The sequence below is a fragment of the Papio anubis genome, chromosome 11, assembly GCF_008728515.1.
Source record: "Papio anubis isolate 15944 chromosome 11, Panubis1.0, whole genome shotgun sequence".
NCBI classification, from domain to species: domain Eukaryota; kingdom Metazoa; phylum Chordata; class Mammalia; order Primates; family Cercopithecidae; genus Papio; species Papio anubis.
In genome coordinates this window covers 62611766-62632498 of record NC_044986.1, presented here as the reverse complement: position 1 = coordinate 62632498, position 20733 = coordinate 62611766, and the positions used below count along the sequence as shown (strand labels likewise).

Genomic DNA, 20733 nt, shown 5'->3' with positions numbered 1-20733 from the left:
AAAGGACAGTCTGCTTTAGACATAAAATTAAGTTCCAGTCTTAGACATTACAAATTGTTAGCAGTTTTTCATTTTGAAGTTCTTTCAAGCTATTAACAAAAATCTTACTTTCAGCTAGAATATATCTTCCTCCCCCAATACATACAAAAACATACACATAAATTTATACCTAATTTGGATGAAGAATAACATCCCTAATGATCTTTATTTTCTCATGTCTATCTTTTTTTTTTCTTTCAGGCGCGTAAAAACTATCATCCTCATGTCTTTCGAATATACATATACAAATACCTGTGTTACGGTGCTGTTTAAAGCTAAAATCAAAATGTATACATGGACCAACACATGTCGTTCCTACCATGTAGGGATTATATAGCAACTATTACTTATTATTTTTAGTGTTTGATATTTCAATGCAAGAAACAAGGCAGTAAGGTTTTTGCTTTGTTTCTGTATACCCAATACCTAAAACAGCATATACTTATAATAATTAGTATTTGTTGAATGAATGGATGAATAATGAATTTGTTCATTTATTTTTTGGTTTTGTCAATAATATCTGATTTTTAAATAATCTACAGCTAATCAAATTGATGGGAAACTTGCATTAAAAAACTGTAAAATGTATTTTATTTTTAAATACCCTCTCACTGCTATGAATTTTTAATATAGTAACCCTGAATTTGTAGTGAAAACTGCCCTCTCACAAACACACATATACTCATATATACAGACATATACATTTACAGCTACCAATTTATACATATAAACTTTGTGAATTACATTGAATTTTTTCTATGTTCTCTTCTAATTTTGGTGTTCTCCTTTATTTACTCACTGTGTATGCTTTGAGAATACTTTTTATCTATGAATTTATTAGAAGTCAGTTTTCACTCATGAAGTAGTATCAAATTCAAAGGTTATGACATGCTTCTGCAACAATACTTACATATACTTAGAAAATATCTAAATTAGAGCAGGCATGGTGGCTCATGTCTGTAATCCCAGCACTTTGGGAGGCTGAGGTGGGTGGATTACGAGGTCAGGAGATTGAGACCACTGTGGCTAACACAGTGAAACCCCGTCTCTACTAAAAATACAAAAATTAGCCAGGCATGGTAGCACGCACCTGTAGTCCCAGCTACTTAGCAGGCTGAGGCAGGAGAATCTCTTGAACCTGTTGAGATGGAGTTTGCAGTGAGCCGAGATCGTGCCACTGCACTCCAGCCTGGGTGACAGTGAGACTTTGTCTCAAAAAATAAAACAAATAAATTATTTTGCCAACATCTGAAAATTATATAGTATCATTGGAGTGATTGTAAAGTATCTGATCACAGAGGCCAAGTTTCTGTTTTATAGTGACATATATCCAGTGCCTATTTGTCGAAAGAATGACTAAATAAGTGAATGAATAATTAAAAGAGCAAATGAAAAGTACTGAAAGAAATACACCGACACAGAAGTACATGATTGATTAGAGGAGCTACGAACATCAAAGCTAGAAAATAAATAATTTTACTTATTTTCGTAATTTCCAAGAAAAGTATAAATCTTACAATTTAAATAAGTAAGTCGTAGTTAGGAACATGCTGTTTTATCTTACCACCTCCAGAATTATACTTTGAAAATGACTACAACTGCGAGATATATAGCTAAATGAGCTATTGAAATAGAGAAGAAATTGAATTTCTTTAGTTTATTTACTCAAACAAGGAGTAAATAGCTTTAGAAATGAAAACTGTCTTGAAACAGATCTAGTTTCCATTTGGGATTTTTTTCTAAATCAGCTTCAGTTTTAGCCTGTCATTTCCAGATTGATATTAGATTTCAGTTCATTAGCTTTACTTAATAATTTGCATAATCTTGGCTGAGTTGTAAGTTCTGGGGTGTGTGTGTGTGTGTGTGTGTGTGTGTGTGTGTGTGTGTGTGAATGCTTTGGTATTTTTAAGAATTCTTATGTTGTGGTGAAGTCTTTCTCTTGATCTCTTGATGAGAATGTGCAGAAAGATGTTAGATTGATATTAGTATCTTGTAGGGCACACAAAACACAAACCAGGTAACAAATTCAGCTACAGTATTTTGAAAAGGAATAAACAATATTCAAAAATGATGCAGAGTTAAAAACACACCTAAAAAACACTGTCATAATAAGCATGCCTTTCCTTGGTTTCATACCCTTGTCTTACCACAACACTTACAATATAGTGTGGGATCAACATATGTGTTGAATTTTATTTAATTTCAAAGTACTTATAATTCACAGTTTTAATACACTTTTGAAAGAAAATATAATGATTTGTGACTAAGGGGTGCTGGTAGAGACATCTAAAAAATAAATAGACTAATAGACCATGTTATATGATTATAATATTTAATATTGTAAAGATGTCACATTTCCAAAAATTAATGTATTGATTTAAAGCATTTTAAATTATTATCACAATATGTTTTCGATTTGTGTGTGAAAAGTGATTGCCTTATTCTAAAATTTTATATGAAAGTACAAAGAGTCAATAAAAGCCAAAAAACTCTTGAGGAAGAACAAGAATTTGAACATATTTGCCCTATCAGCCAGCATGAGATTTAGTATTTAAGGAAGTGTGGTACTGGCATACAAATTGAGTATATAGACTTCGATATGAATATAGATAATGAAAGAGAATTAAGAGCCCATATACAGATACAAGTATATGTAGAGACTTGATAGACAATAGATGTGGTTCTTATGAGATGTTGGGAAAGGGTAGGCTTTACAATAAATGATTCTAGAAATATTAAAAAATGTAACTAGATGCAAATCTCAAAAATTGTGCAAAAACCAATTCCACATAGTTTAAAGATCTAAATAAAGAAACAAAATCTATATAATATTAGGAAATAAAAAAGGTGAATATCTTTATGACCTCAGGTTAGGAAAAAAATATCTTAACTAGACATAAGAATTATTACCTATAAGGGGAAATATGGTAAATTCATCTACCTTAAAATTGAAAAATTCTGTTTAGCAAGAAGTCACAAGTATACAGCTATGACTTATATATAAGTAAAAATCTGCAAAATACCAATTACTAAATATTATTATTCTGCATGTCTGAGAGTACAGTAGATGGGCCAGTAGATGTTGGGTGAGGAATAAAATAACATAGATATTTCTAAATAATTATATATTTCATGAAATTTATTTTAATTACATTATATTTGCAAAATTACTAATTACATTGTTAAAATAAAATTTTAATAGCATTATGCTTTATTACTAATAATTATCTAAAGGATTAAAAGTATGATTATTTTCCAAATTTTAAAAAATTGGCTATATTTTTCATAAAAAATTTAAATTTCATATACAGTGAAATTTGTTTACATATGAAATTAGTTTACACATGTTTAAAATAATATATTCTTTAAAATATTTTAATTATTTATTAAATTAAAGATACCAATTATATATTTCAAAATTTTCAATAAAAATTATCTTAATAAAGCTGAACATGCTTAATATTCTTGAACATTTTATTAAACCTGATTAAATATTTTCAAGTGTAAAACCTGTTTGCAATGCTAACGTTTAGTGTCCATCTCATTGTCAGTATAAAGATATACTTCACACATACTACCAATAGACACTGACATGTACATGAATTTAAGATTAAGGTCCATCATTTAATACTGTAAGATCATTCTTAGCCTGCATGTGTAAATCTTGGGCATACTGCACAACTTTTTGAATACCTAGGAACAACAAATTGGAACACAGAATGAAGAATAAAACTGCATGCTGGAGCATTGCTGGAAAATAATGCTGCATTATGTAAGAATCTGTTTCATTATTGCTATTTGAAAGGAAGATCTGACTATTTATTTCATTTGTTATTTCTTTTACCTAAATGCTTTCTCTATTGAAACACTTTATGAACTCAGAAGCAGTGTCTGACTCACGCAAGTCTTGATGACATTCAAAATTAACTACCTTTTGTTTCAAGAATTTAAGGCAAGATATGAGAAGTATTTCCCTAGGGCCTGATGATGTTACTTATGAGAGTGGATGTTTAAAGTTGGGAGTTGCACTGTATCAGCTGTGAATGTAGATCCTGGTTGAGAATTGCCCATAATTTATCTAACAAATATTTTATATAAGTATTTGTGATATGAGGGGCCTCCTGATGTGTGAAGTTATAGTTTGTATTGCCCTATGATCCAGGCAAGAAATGCTTCTGCAGACCTAGAAAGATAACTATAAACTATAACTTCCCCTCCATCAACACATTCCTTTGTGTTTACTGGAGTTGATGTGGTTGTAGAATGTATTCATATAGCGATACGATATGTGTTTCTGTACTCTCCTGCCATGAGTTTGAGTGAATTGTCAGAGTGGGTGGTAGAAATATTCCTGGAAGCCATTTCTACATCATTCATTGAAATGACTGTCAACCACATAAATAGAGCTCACTAAACTTAAACTTAATGCATTCCCAAATTGACTTCCCCTAAGCCAGATTCTGTCAAAAACAATGTTCTGTCCAATTCTTGCACGATAGATACATCAACATTTTAAAAGCTCTGAAATATTATACAGAAGATTCAAAAGGTAAACCCAAATACAAACAAGATTTCAAAAATTTAGTCAAAATATTGATAAGGCCCAGAAATGCCATTTTAATTGAAATTTTCTAAATTTATAAATACAAAGGAAACCTAGAAATAAAAATTGATGTATTTCAAATATATTTTCCTTCATCATATTTACATTTATTGGTTAAATAACAGAGAATGCTGACATTAATGTCATAGATTATGAAATATAATTTATAAAGATGAATGATAAAATCAACAAAAAGTTATCTGTAAGCCAATTGTAATAAAATATCAGACTATATCAAAGCGGGAATTTATTTGGAGAAAGAGTTAAATACTAATATAGATAATGGATACATTTTTGAATGTTTGATAGTCAGTGACAAGGAATGTGACTTAGGAGGACCTGAGAAAAATATCCAAATTTCTTGCTAATTTGACACCAAACACTAATATCAATGAAATAACACAAAGAAAAATATGCCACTCTAAGGAGTCATTGATACCAAACTAGTCAGAGAATAATCAATTCTAAGATTACTTAAGATTAGACATAGCAGAAGATAGCTTCAAATGTTCTGATATTTCTCAGCTCATTTATGACAGAGAAATATCAAAATGTTTCTCTACCAAGGTAGACAGGTTTTATATAACATTGTCAATTATAACATGAAGATGAAATATATTTTCTGCAGTATGTAATAAAATAATACATACTAAAAATAAAAAGTAAGTAGTTTTCATTATTTAACAAATAAAATAAATATGTAACAAAAATAAACACTAATAGAAACAAGTTTTAATCAGCTATTTTAGAAAAAACTCAATTGCCTTTTAATTATCTCAGTACAAAATTTAGGAAATATTTTTTGAAGGAAAAGCCAAGAAGAATGCTGTTGCAAAAATGTAATAAAATGTACTATAGAAATCTGTTGATCAATTGTGTTCTATCTCTCACTTTTTAATTTCATTTTCAGTTTCAGGGTACATGTGCAGGATGTGCAGTTTTGGTACATAGGTAAACATGTGCCATGGTGATTTGCTGCACCTGTCAACCCATCACCTAAGTATTAAGCCCAGCATTCATTAGCTATTTTTTTCTGATGCTCTCCCTCCCCACATCCCCCTTCCTACTGATAAGCCTCATGTGTCATTCTCCTCCCTGTGTCCATGTGTTCTCATTGTTCAGCTCCCACTTGTGAGTAAGAACAAGTAGTGTTCAGTTTTCTGTTCCTGCCTTGGTTTTCTAAGGATAATGGCTTCCAGCTCCATCCATGTCCCAGCAAAAGATGTGAGCTCATTCCTTTTTATTGCTGCATAGTATTCCATGATGCATATGTACCACATTTTCTTTATCCAGTCTATCATTGATGGGCATTCGGGTTGATTTCATGTCTTTTCTATTGTGAATAGTGCTGTAATGAACACACACATGCATGTATCTTTATAATAGAATGATTTATATTTCTTTGAGTATATATCCAATAATGGGATTGCTGGGTCAAATGGTATCTTTTGTTCTAGGTCTTTGAGGAATTGCTACACTGTCTTCCACAATGTTTGAACTAATTTACATTTCCATCAACAGTGTGAAAGCATTACTATCTCTCCACAGCCTCGCCAGCATCTTTTGTTTCTTGCCTTTTTAATGCCATTCTGCCATTCTGACTGGCGTGAGATGGTATCTCATTGTAGTTTAGATTTGCATTTCTCTAATTATCAGTGATGTTGAGCTTTTCTTCATATGTCTTTTGGCCACATGAACATCTTTTTTTGAGATGTATCTGTTCATGTCCTTTGCTCACTTTTTGATGGGTTCATTGATGAGATATAATTAAACTAAATATCTTCTGCACAGCAAAAGAAATTATCATCAGAGCAACAGACAACCCATAGAATGGGAAAAAATTTTTGCAACCTATCCATCTGAGAAAGGTCTAATATCCAGAGTCTATGAGAAACTTAAACAAATTTACAAGAGAAAAAAATAAATGACCCCAGTATCATAAAACATTTCCCCTATGTTTTCTACTGGTAGTTTTATATTTTGGGAGCCCTAAATTTAAGTCTTTAATCCATTTTGAGCTGATTTTGAATATGGTAAAAGATGGGAGCTTAGTTTCATTCTTATGTGTATATCCAGCTTTCCCAGTACTGTTTATTGAAGAGATTGTACTTTTCCAAATGCTTTATAATATTGGTCTGGTCAAGAATTCACAAGCACAGACAACAAAAACAAATCAACAACTTAAGTTACATGAAACTAGAAGACATGGGTATCTAAGTCTCTTCTACAGCAGTGGAAATAGTCAAGAGAATAAGGAGACAACCTACAGAATGAGAATAAATGTCTGCAAACTGCACTTGTGACAAGGAGTTAATATCCAGAAAATATAAGGAACTCACTGAACTCAATAGCAAAAAGAACAACAAAACAAAACAATCTAATTAAAAATTGAGTAAAGGATCTAAACAGAGTTTTCTCAAAAGAAGACATACAAATCACCAACAGGTATAAGAAAAAATGTTCAGCATCACTAATCATCAGGGAAATCCAGTCAAAACTACATTTAGATACCACTTCACCTCAGAATGGTTATTAGTAAAAAGACAAAAAATGATAAATGCTGGCATGGATGCAGAGAAAGGAGAACACTTACATGCTGTTAATTAGAATCTAAATTAGTACAGCCATTATGACAAACAGAACGTAAGTCTCTCAAAAAATTAGAAATATAGCTATGGGATGATCCATCATTTCCACTATCGGGTATATATCCAAAGGAAAAGAAATCAGTGTTAAAGATATCTGCACTCCCATGTTTATTGCAACACCATTCACAATAGCCAAGATTTACAGTCAACCTAACTGTCCATCAGTGGATGACTAGATAAAGAAAATGTGTTATACATACACAGTGGGATACTATTCAGCCATTCAAAAAATGAAATATTGTCGTTTGCAAAATCATGAATGAATCTGGAGGATAAAGTGAAACACGCCAGTCACAGAAAGACAAATACCGCATGATCTCACTCATATGTGAAATCTAAAGAAGTTCATCTCATAGACATATTGTTTGCCAGAGGCTAGGGAGTGTAGAGTGGAAGGGATCAATAAAGCTGCCAGGTTACAGTTAGATAGATAGAATAACTTCTGTTCTTCTGTTGCACAGAAGGGTGACTATGGTTAACTATATTATATTGAACATTTCAAAATAGCTAGAAAAGAGGATTTTGAAAGTTGTATTAGTCCATTCTCACACTGCTATAAAGAAATACCTGAGACTGGATAATTTATAAAGGAAAGAGGTTTAATTGACTGACAGTTTCACGTGGTTTGACAGGTCTCAGGAAGCTACAATTATGGTGGAAGGCAAAGGGGAAGCAAGGGCCTTCTTCACATGTCAGCAGGAGAGAGAAGCATGAGGAGCAAAGGGGGAAGAACCTCTTATAAAACTATCAGACCTCTTGATAACTCACTCACTATCACGAGAATAGCATGGGGGAACTGCCCCCACGATCCAATCACCTCCCATCAGATCTCTCCCTAGACATGTGGGGATTATGGGGATTAGGATTCAAGATGAGATTTGGCTGGGGACACAAAGCCTAAGCATATAAAATGTCCTCACCACAAAGATATGATAAATTTATAAAGTGATGGATAGGCTAACACTCTGATTTTATTATTATACAATATATCAAAACAGCTAACTGTACTCCATAAATATCTACAATTTGTATGTTAATTAAATAAACAGCAAAAGCATGGAGAAAGTTGCAAAGTGGGAGGCAAGTGTCAGATCTCTTCTACCAATGTCATTTTATAAAACTTTTTTTTTTTTAGTTCTTAGGCTATATGAATAACTGCATAACATATTGAGAGAGAGTTGAAATTGGTTTGACTTTAAACAACTGAGGTAAAATTAAATGAGTTACTACCACACTATTTTTTTGTGTTTTGAAAGAATTACTGTAGATTTCTAAAACAACTTACTAACCTACGACTGGCAAGAACTTGCATACTGGAAGAATTAGGTCATTTCATATAAATATTTCAAAATGTTTTATAACATCTCCGAAACACTAGATATTTTGAGTTTTTATAGTTAATTTTAATAATTCAGAGGTATCTGAATTATAACAAATTATGAAACTTTATCTCAATTTTGTTATTTTGGAGAACTTTAACAATCTATTTTCATAAGAAAATTTTATACATAAATATAACTTTAAGAATATATTGACATATGCCAAGAAGTGCTACTCAAAAAAATCCTCTAAAGTAAAATGAGAAAACCAGTCACAGTCCCCAAATATGGCTTTAACCTTTGTTTTCTCATTCATGCATCTACTAGTACAGCAGATTCTTATATCCCTGATTTTCCTCCCCCCTTCGCCATATGGCTGGTCATCTGTTATATGATAATACAGAATGTTCCAGAGTCTACAGGGGAGATGTCTTCGCTGTAGAACACACTGCCCAAATCTCAACAAACCTGGACTAAATGGCTCTTCCTGTGTAAATCGCACTTTTCTATCCTAAAAGAAAATCTAAATTCATTCTACTTTGTTCTGTTCACTAGAATAAAAGCACCCTTCTTTCTGCCAAGGTATTTGGCCAATTTCAAGCTTCTATGATGTGTATATAGGCTAACATCTTATTCTTCCTTTAGCTTTTCTCATGTGACTGAGTGATTAGTTAAAAGCCCATGGAGGATATTAAAATACTAAACAATCTGCTGTTTTACACGTAATGAACTAAATAACAAATGCTAATAATACTTTTACATACGTCAGTGTGAAATTCAGCAAGAAACAAAATTCTAACCCATAAAAGATTTGGAATATATTCAAATTTAGTGTATGAGCATTTTCAGCAACCAATGTATATTTGTAAGTTTTGGGATTTTTTTTGTTTGAGTTAGGTAGAAAGCAATCTTGACTATAATCTGTGTAAGGACAGCATGGGAAAGCATTTTATTTATCATCCAGAATTGAATAGTCAAACAACAATAAAACAACCAAAATTAAAAATATCTTCTGACCATGTCTTAAGTTGGAGCACTTTCACAGTGGAGCCGACATTTATATGTGATGTCACCATGTAAACATATGTTGTTAATTAAATTATAATAAATCATTTAATGTATTCAGTTTTGCAGACAACTGAAGAACGTTCAGCAGTGAAATAAAAAACTTTATTTAATTTGTTGTTGTGAACATTCTTGATGTAAAATAAAACAAAACAAAAAAGACTCATATCCACATGGAAAATTAATGGAAAATCAGCTTAGAAAAGGATTTTGCAATATTTTAACTGTGCTAAAAAGAAGACAAAACATCTCAATATGCTGAAGAACTTTTGAAAACTTAAGTTAGAAATCAAAACAGTCTTGAGATATTTGAAGGAATGCCTATTATAGCTATATTCTTTATGAATCATTGTAAAAATATGAAAGATATAATAAATACTAGATATGCATTGATAAATGTTGTAAGACATAGATATACCTTGTAAAATATGAAAGATAGAGATAATACTAGAAATAAAGTGTCAAATTATTAGAAGCATTCTAGAGTTTTTAATTGACTTTGTAATTACAAAAAAAGGCTACTTTTTTCAATGACAGTTTTCAAGGAACAGAGAACCATGGAGAATAAACAATGGGGGATCTTGCATATTTCCAACGCCATTTCCTCCCCAGAATTTATCATTATTAGCTGTTTGATGATGAACGTTTTTTCTCCCTCTATTTTCTCTGGATTCTTAAATGTACAGATGGAAGAATAATAAATAACCCATTTTAAGCTGGTAAAAGTTAAGTTGGTGGCATGCTTCTCTCACTTTTTTCTTCCAGTGACAGGGCTTGAGATTGTCTTGCTCAGATTTTAGTCCTTCAGATATATATATTTTTTACTTCATGCAGTCTATTCTTTTCAAGAGAATTAATGACATTTTAATTACTAAAAGTTCAACGCTGGTTTCCACTTCCCTTTCACATCCTGCTGACTAGTGACCTTTCTTGCTTTCTCTCCTTCATTCTGCATGATTCTAGGCTCTCTAGGCTTTCTTCCTACTTCTACCTACTCCGCTGTCTCTTTTGCTGGCTTGTCCAACTCTAATATATTCTTCCTTTTTCTTTATTAGTCTACCCATTCTCCTTGAGTAATATAGTGAATGCCTCAGGTTTCCACCAAAATCCATATTTATAACTGCTTTAGAATGCTTCATTCAAATGCTCCAATCTTGGATGATTCCAGCTATCCACTTTTCCATGTCTAGAGCCAGGTGGCCAAGAGATTCAAGAGATTTTTAAAACACAACAGGCAGATTGACATCACTATAAATTAATGCTTGCCACTCTCATTTGAACCTCATATTATCTACAAATCCTATAGAGATTTTGTCTATTCTGATCATGTTGACTCCTTGCAATTACAATTTCAAACCTTCTGCACTGTCTTCAAGCTTCCTGTTGGTGCGTTCTTCTTTCATGTTTGACAGATAGCCTTGTCTCCTAATTTACAGATTAAAAACAACAGCAAACAGTGATATTCTCAATAAAATCTAGCACTTATAATATATTCTGCATTCTTCCAGTTCCAATAGAGGAATTGTTGTTCCTCTTATCCAAAGCCCATGTCTCCAGCTTATTCTGGTCCTGTTTCTTCCTGTCTTCTCAAGAATCTTACTCTATTCATTATATTTTTATATTTCATGTGTGTTTTACTACTTAAATGGCTAATTCTCAAAATATTTTAAACATGCCCAAGTCTCTCTCACTTAAACGAAATTTCCTTTAGATGTAAGCTATCTCATTCTCTTTCTCCTTTTATTTTATAGTCAAACTTCCTAGAAGAAGAGATACTACCATCATTTCCTCTCTTCCTGCTTTATGTTTTCAATTAAGTCTGGTATCTGCCTCCATTCAGGGCTACCCTGCTTTCAAACTCATCTCCAGATTTTATTGATTCTACTTCCTAGATATCTTTCTCTTATGTTCACTTCTCTCATTTTTACTATCATCATAGTTAAAGCTTCCATTATCCTTCACCTTAATCACAATAATAGCCCTCAACTGGTGCACTTACATCTATTTTTGCTTATCTGTAGTTCAAAGTCTGCAGCACAGTGTACTAAAATGCAGATTTGAACTTCTCATGCACAGACTTTAGTCTCACCTCTTTATGCATCCCCTTGCACCCTCTGCTTAATATAATTTGATATCACACTATTTTTTTAAGGATAAATAACATACATTGAACATAGTTTGCAGGCAATTTCAGGATCCAATATCCTACTATACTTCCATATTTTTCTTGTGCCACTCTTGCTCGTGTTCTCTGGGTTACAACAAAAAAAATCATTTACTTTCACAAGACTCCACAAATGCTCCTATCTTAGGACCTCTGCTCATTCTGTACCCTTTGTCTCAGATATCTCTTCTCCCACCTTCCAACTTCTGTTCAGCTTTTATATCTCAAGCTTTTAAAATATTCTGCACTCATTGAAAATTCCTTGACAGCTTCCAGTAATGTTTGTTCATACTTCACAAACGTAAGTTTGTGTTGCTATTTGTTTTCCTTCTCTAATATGTGAGCTCCAAAAGGTCAGAGACTGTTTCTAGTTTTGTTCATCATTGTATTCCCTGTGTCAAGTACAATACCTGGCACAAACTAAGTATTTAATAAATATTAAATGAATGAATAGATGCCACCATGCATTTGTGCGTTGGATCCAGGTTTTCACTGACTCTCCTTTTATTCATTTTTTTACTGTTTTATTTATTTTTAAATGTTTTTGCAAAGCATATTCATTACAGTGCTATTTATAATAGGAAAACAAAATATTTATCAAAAAATATGGGAAGATTAAATTATGGTAGATTTATACTTAAAGTCATAAAATATGCATGTAAAACTATTGAAAAAAAAACAAAAAATTCAACTATGATTATCTTTTGACTGTGGCATTATAAATGCTTCTTATTATTATTTGTCAGTTTTATTAAGGTATAATTGGCAAATTTTTTTATATTTACAGTATATAACATGATGTTTGATATAGGTATACATTGTATAATACTTATTACAATCAAGCTAAGTAACATATACATTACTTCACATAGTTATTATTTTCATGTGTGTGCTGAGAACAGTTATGATTATTCTCTTAGCAAATTTGAAAGGTATCTTATAATATTGTTAATTATAGCCACCATGCTGCACATTAGATCTCCAGAACTTCTTTATGCTACCTAAATGAAACGTTGTACACCTTGATCAGCATTTTCCCATTTTCCCCACCCATGACTCCCTTTTAAATTTTAAATTGATGTACATATCAAACTTTTAAAAAATCTGTCTAAATAACATCAATATGTAGTTCAGGAAATACTGTATCCTTTAAAAGATGCCTTGTTGTATGTACTGTTTCTACACAGAATCCTGCAACAATTTAGTCAGATAACCAATTGGTGTAATCTCTCTGTACACTTACTTTATGAAATACATCACAATTAATTCCTTTTTCTTTTGGGAGTTCTGAGATCATAGATTTGGGATATTTCAACATCTTTACTGATTCTATCACTGTTTAAAGAATTTAACTAAGTGACCTAAAAATGCTACTTCGGACAGCTAACAACAAATAAGGATTTCTTGATTTGCTTCAAAATTAAAATTGCTGTTTTCTCTATTACAGTATAATAGTTATACCTTTAGTAAGTACTTGTTGATTAATGTCCAGTAACAAATAAGTTTTATAAATTTAAGGGTCCATTGCTTACTATTACACTACAGAAGATCCTCCTACTCTATTAACTTTTCTAGTTGGGGAAGAAAAAGAAAATATGTACACTAACAAAGATGAATACCACTTTTGCTTTTCAACCACTGGGTAGTATTTAAGTTTACACTCAGATCACCAAAGTAAAATGATGCTTCTAGGTTCAAATAACTCAATGCTAATATCACTTACCATACACTATGATAAAAAGTCCAAGAGCAGGACAATCCAAGCTCTGATTCCACTTCTCTGCTGTTGTCCTCTCTAAACCCTTTTATGCAGGTTGGCGTCATCTTAATAGTTATTAGCATGATGGTTATAGTAATTCTGACATACACCTACACAACAAAAGTTTTCAGAGGAAGAAAAGAGTTGCCTCATTTTGTGCCTCTCACTAAGAAGCTGGGCATGGTCTCCTCTCTCCTTAATGAGAACTGTAGCACTTGCTCATTCTTAGATCAATCACTGGCAAAGAAAAGTGGACTGCCATTTTTGTTTTGGGCAAGTCAGATCATGTTCCCTGGGAGTGGGTAAGAGATATAGTTTGAAGCACAGCATATTGGAAGATATTAGATATCTGCATAAAAATCAGTTTTCGCATAGAAAGGAGAGAGTAGAGGATGTTGAGTGATCAGTCAAGAATTATTTGTTACAACCAGCATGAATTCACTCATTCATTCTTCATGGAGGACCTACTCTCTTGTGTTTTAAGTGCTATAATAAGTCAGTGCATGAATGCACACCAAAGGGTCCAATCATCACCAGAGGGATCAAAAAAGACTTTCCCAAAAGAAGCACTGCCTTGACTGAGACCTAAGTTGTAAGTAGGAGTTAAAGGAATGTAGAGTTAATAAATAATGTGATAGACATAAAGCACAATGAGAAAGAAGATTCTGCCAAGCTTGACATTTATTCCTTCAGTTGGTAAATATATCTATTGTGTGCCTAATATGTGCTAGGTCAGATTCCAGTCTTGAGATTAGAGTCCCTGCCATTTAGGATTTACAGTGAGAGAAACAGTCAATCAACAGGTAAACAAAAAATAATGTAACGTCAATTAGTAATGAATGCCATGAAGAAGAAGCAGGCAAAGAGCCAAAGAGCAATGGGAGGTGACACTTTACATCTATGCTTTTCAAGCATTGACATGCACATGAATCACCTGGGATATTATTAATATGTAGATTTTGATTCAGTAGGTCTAGGATAAGGTCTGTGATTGATTCTTCATTTTTAATGAACTCCTGGGTCATGTCAATGCTACTAGCTCATAAATCCCACTTGTGTTGTGAGGATTTAGAGTGAGAGTTAAACAGAGACCTCAGTGAAATGAAAGAGTGTGCTCTTATTGGGGAAGAAAATTCCACAGGAGAGGATCACATGCAAAAGCTCAAGATAGAAACTGACCCAGAAGGTCAGTGTAGCTGGACACAATGAGTGGGGGGGGGAAATGGTAGTAAACTAAGTCAGAGGGGTCTCCAGCAGTCAGATCATGAGGAATTAATAGGTCACAGTATGGATTTTCAATGACTCAGTGTAATGAGAGGTTGAGAGGTCCTTGCAAGGATGAAGGTATATTGGTCAGAGTTCTCCAGGGAAACAGAACCAATAGATTTTGTGTGTGTGTGTGTGTGTGTGTGTGTGTGTGTAGGTGAGTGAGTGTATGTGTGTGGGTGGGTGTGGGTGGTAGAGAGAGAAACATTTATTTTAAGGGATTGACTTGTACAATTTTGGAGACTGGCAAGCCCAGAATGTGCAGGGTAGGCTGGCAGTCTAAGACCCAGGGAAGAGTTGATGTTGCAGCTCCAGTGTGAAGATAGGCTTTTGGCCAAAATTTCTCTTTGGGGATGTCAGTCATTTTTCTAGAGTCTTCAACTTATTGGATGAGGCTCATTCACATCATGGAAGGTTATCTGCTTTACTCAAGTGTACTGGTTTAAAAACTAACCTCAATTTAAAAATAACTTCACAGCAACACCCAGACATGTTGATCCAAATATCTGAGTACTGTGGCAGAGTCATCTTAACATATAAAATTAATCATCCAAAAGGACATGTAGATATGTTGTCTGATTGTACTATTTCCATTCAATAAATTTTGGTCACATCTATCACATACTTGGGTGAAACTATATGATTTCTAATATTCTTCTCAGTTTTAAAATCTCATAATTCTATGGGATCCCTGCCAGATAATCTCTTGGACCATGTGCAGATTGAACAAAATTCTGGATAGGAACCACACTAATGCCCAGTGATGTTCTGAATATCCATTTGATGTTTTCTTTGCCAGTCAGGAGATGGCAGGTCACCAAGATCATGCAGCAGGTCAGTTCAGAATGCACAGGATGTGCTTCCTGAGTCTGATTCTCAACCAGTAGACCAGTGACATGAGATTTGGCTGTGAAAATTAACTTGCCTCAGCATTGCAGAGGCAAGGAAGTAAAAAGTTTGCCCTCATGTACAGTAAGATTGAAAAACACGTTTCAGTGCGAGTCTTAACCAGATTCTCACTGCAATGTATCCTAATGGGACTTTCTAATTTGATATAGAAATGTTATGGCATGGGCCAAAGTGCTGGGTAATTTCTGAAAGATAGACCTAATGTATCATCACATCAAAAATGATCCTAAGACTGAACACTTATTCAAACGTTTGAAAATTTTATAACCAACCACAAGTCTCAGAAGACATTTTCTTCCCTTTAAGGACACTCACAGTGATCCCCCAAGAGGGAACTTTCATGGTGTACCACTCATTAGGTTTGGTGATCAGTCACTGTTACACTAAATCTTAAAATGAGTTGTCATATACTATGTTCTGTGTGTGGTTAAGTTTTACAATGTGTCTGTTGGGACATTTTGTTAACTCCTAACAGGCAATTTATTTGTGGTATAGCTGTAGCTCTAACATCTATTTTAATCATTAGACCATCTCTTGTTTCTGAAATTTTGCTATCATTTGTCTATGTCCACACCCTATTTCATTTATTCTCTTACTAATTACCATATGGAACCAAGGAAGAAAATCAGCATTACCACTTTACAAGTTCATATCTGTAATCTAGTTGAATAGAGAGATTATGTTTAAAAATTGAGATCTTATTTTTTTTTTTAATGAGGCTGGCCACCACCTTCAGAAAAATTCTCCATTCCAATTAACCTATAAGAGACAAATTGTTAATTCCCATTTAGTAATCTTATTTTCCTAAGGTATTTTTGTTTTTTGTTTTTTATTTTTTGAGACAGTCTCACTCCGTCGCATAGGCTGAAGTGCAGTGGCGTGATCTCAGCTCACTGCAACCTCCGTCTCCCAGGTTCAAGTGACTCTTATACCTCAGCCTTCCGACTAGCTGGAATTACAGGCACGCACCACCACACCCAGCTAATTTTTGTATTTTTAATAGAGACAAGGTTTCACCATGTTGGCCAGGCTGGTCTCGAACTCCTGACCTCTAGTGATACACCCACCTCTACCTCACAAAGTGCTGGGATTATAGGCATGAGCCTCTGTGCCCAGCCGTATTTTCCTGTTTGACAGAAAATTTCTGATTTTGTAACTGCCTGAAATACAGTTGCTCCCTGTGGAGGAGGAAAAAGCAACTATGTCAAGGGAATAAAGACTCATAGAGAGAAGCAAGTGTGAGTGACAATATTGTGGAAAAAGAATGAGTTGGTCCAGTAGCATTAAACCCAGCAGGAGGAAGAGTAGTTGCTGAATAACAACTACATTTAGATTCTTTAGTTGAGAAATTTAGACTTATTATGAACTTACTGGAAACAATTTTAGTTGAAATTTTCCATTGTAAAATAATACATGTTCATTGGAAAAACTGAAACAAAGGTTAAAGTTCCCTAGGGACTTTATTTCATGGAATTTTGCCTAACTAACATTCTTTCCCTTTCCCATAGCTCTTGGAAGTATCTAAGGTAGAGATATTAATAAAGTCATTTAATTTAAAAAGTAATAAGTAAGTTTTAATCAAATGCTAAGAATACAATTTGTATTCTTAGTGGTCCTGTGACCAAGCTATTAAATATCCATTCCTCTTCCCAACTGTCTTTGAAACTTGTTTCTTTCTTATGCTTATTTGTACCAAAAAAAAAAAAAATTGGAAAGTGGCTGCTCTCTCTGTTCAGACCACACGGTTTGCCTCTTTTTCCAGAACATCATTCTATGGTCTGACTTTCAGCTCTCCCAAAGCCTACATTAGACCTATTTTTGACAAGGCTGCAGCAAGGGAGGGAATGACTGATTCTCCTGACCTGCCCTATCAGTATAGGGGATTATTTCATTTCTTTCCAGATTAGAGGGTATACATGAGTCTCATAACTTTTGTAGCTTACTTTAGTCATGGAAATGATTTTTCATATATTATTGTTTTTCTGGAAATTTCTACAGGGTTTTGGTGGTGAAGTTTTCTGCGGGTTTTTCTACTGACAACTTAGCCCAGAGTGATCTATTTGGGAAGTTTCTCAATTTTGTCTTAGTCTGTTTTCATTGCTATAAAGGAATACCTGGGAGTGCGTAATTTATAAAGAAAGAGATTTAATTAGCTGATAATTCTGTAGGCTGTACAAGAAGCATGGCACCAATATCTGCATTTGGCGAGGGCCTCAGGCTGCCCCCACTCGTGGAGGAAGGTGAAGGGGAGCAGGCATCACTTGGTGAAAGAAAGGGAGAGAGATGCCAGCATCTTTTTAACAATCCATTCTCAAAGGAACTAATAGAGCAAGAGCTCAGTCTTTACTTTGAGAAGGGCACCAGGCCATTCATGAAGGTTCTGCCCGCATGACTCAATACCTCCCACTAGGCCCCACCTCCAACACTGGACATCAAATTTCAGCAAGAGATTTTTCAGTGAATAAATAGCTAAACTAGGTCAAATTTGAAAGAATATCATTTCGACTATATCATTTAGAAATAACAGCAATGCAGAAAAGAAGACAAACACAGAAGCTAGAAGAATTTTGATAGGAAATACCAATTTAATACACTGCCTTTTGTTCATTCCTCCTCCGAGAATGTAAATGAATTATTTCATTTTGAACTTTAATTTTAGATAAGTATCCTTAAAAACAGTTCAGAAAATAAAAAGTTTTATAGGAGTTAAATGTTACTTTTAAGTTAAAAAATATCACTTAAATTTCTAATGATACTGCGAATGGAGACAGTTCATATCCTGATTCTTCCGTTTCAAGTTATGTAGTACCTTGATGAAACTACTCCATCATTAAATATCAGTTTCCTTCCTCATAAATGAAATATACTATTAGTATTTGTATTATAAAGCTGTTTTGACAATGAAATACAATAATTTGTGTAAGATTGTAAGATGCTTAACATATGCACTGGGAGCTTATAAGTCCTCAAGAAATGTTGTCTTGTTATTTTTATATCATTGTCAAGTAAATGCTGACTTGATACTGGGCTATGTTCCTATGACAAAATAGGTAATAAACAGACGAAAGAATGATATTAATAAATCGAATAGGAAGAAGATGAAGGAATGCAAGTATGTAGGCAAACTAATTAGATTAAAATTATAATGATATTACTTGTGAGAGAGAAATGGCGGGCAATTTTATACACTAAGAATAAAAAAAGGTTATTGAAATTCATATGTAAAGGTAAAAGACACCAAATTAATCTGTGCTTCCAAGAAAAAGCAAACTAAATCTTATAAAGAATTATATAATATGACATTGAATCCTCTTTTCCACCCCAACTTTATTTAAGGCCTTTCCTGTCAATAAATAGCAGTTAAACCTGTTTGCCCCATTTCTGCTCCTTTATAAGTACATTTTTTTGAGGGGTAAAAAGGTTATCTATATGGAGGGAATTTATATAAAATAAACCTTTATATTTTTCTAGAATTAATAATTGGAGACACACGGCCGGGCATGGTGGCTCATGCCTGCAATCCTAGCATTTTGGGAGGCCAAGGCGGGTGAATCACAAGGTAAGAGTTCGAGACCAGCCTGGCCGACATGATGAACCTGTCTTTACCAAAAATAAATAAAAAAATCAGCCAGGCACACACCTGTAATCTCAGCTACTTGGGAGGCTGAGGCAGGAGAATTGCTTGAACCTGGGAGGTGGAGGTTGCAGTGAGCCAAGATCACACCACTGCACTCCAGCCTGGGTGACAGAGCAAGACACCATCTCAAAAAAAAAAAAAAAATGGAGACATACAAGAACATTACCTCAGCAGTAGAAGGAAGAGAACAGCAGTCTTTGAAATGAGGAAATATTTGCAGTACTCTTGAAATATTACTAATATATTCCACTTGAGATTGATATAGATATAGATATATAGATATATAATGCAAGTGAAAACCAAAGCTCTACATGTGAAACATAATGTCTTCTTATTATATAAGATACTGATCATAAGCACCGGCACCTAATAATCCCTTAAGAAGTGTACTGCCAAGAGTCTTATTGACACTCTGCCCAAGAAGTAGGGATGGATCCTAAACTACTTGAGTCCTCTTCTACTCATCAGTTGTTAATTTCATAGGAAATATATGACCTAATCACTCAGAAACATACTTCCAATTCACTTTTTACTTCTTTTTATTATGCAATTTATAATAGCCATGAATAAATGGACTGTTTTAAAATAATACACTACATATAAGTTTCTACTACCCATGACATTCAAATATCTGTAACTTCTTTACCCTGAGGCATTGCTCTTCCCTTCAGGGCTCATCTAGCATGGTCTGACTATCCATAACTCATCTATTATGAGTACACAATGCTCACTCTTTATCAGATACCTTCCAAAAATGTTTCCAGTGATTCCTGGGGAAATGCACACATCCTGCAAGCATGTCTGCTTTGTACTTGTATTCTGTTGTTCCTTCCCTCAACTCCTCTGATGACCAGTTTTTATCAGACTGTAATTATTTCCCCATGCTACAACTTCTGTGTCTTCATTATTTCAACCATAAGTACAGCTCAAAGCAGACTCTAACATTGAACACATTTTTGTGTTTTTTTTTTTTTTTTTTTTCCCTAAAAGACTGAGAAAAACTTAAGGAATTAAAAAGTCTACAAGAATAATGTTTTAAGCCAATAAGCACAACAGTAGTCTAAAACAAAGCTTTATTATAACAAGCGAACTTTCTTGAGAGAAAAAAAAAAGATCTGTGAGTTCCAAGGAGTCAGAGTTTACATTATAAATAATAAAGCAAGAAAGAATGCAGAATTTGATTTCAGAATAGTTTTTCCACCACTCAGAAAGAAGATGAAATTTTAACTAGTTGGTAAGTAAGAGATGATACCAGAGATTTTATGGGATTCCATGCTGCCTAAGCCCTTCAGAAAGTCCTGATTCTCAGTGTCTCTATGGGCTG

General features: G+C 33.6%; 1 protein-coding gene across 9 annotated transcripts in view; it reads left to right on the top strand.

The window, feature by feature from the left end:
• CTNNA3 (catenin alpha 3) overlaps positions 1–20733 on the top strand; it is a 1832183-nt gene that overhangs the window by 1286614 nt on the left and 524836 nt on the right. The window lies entirely within an intron of this gene.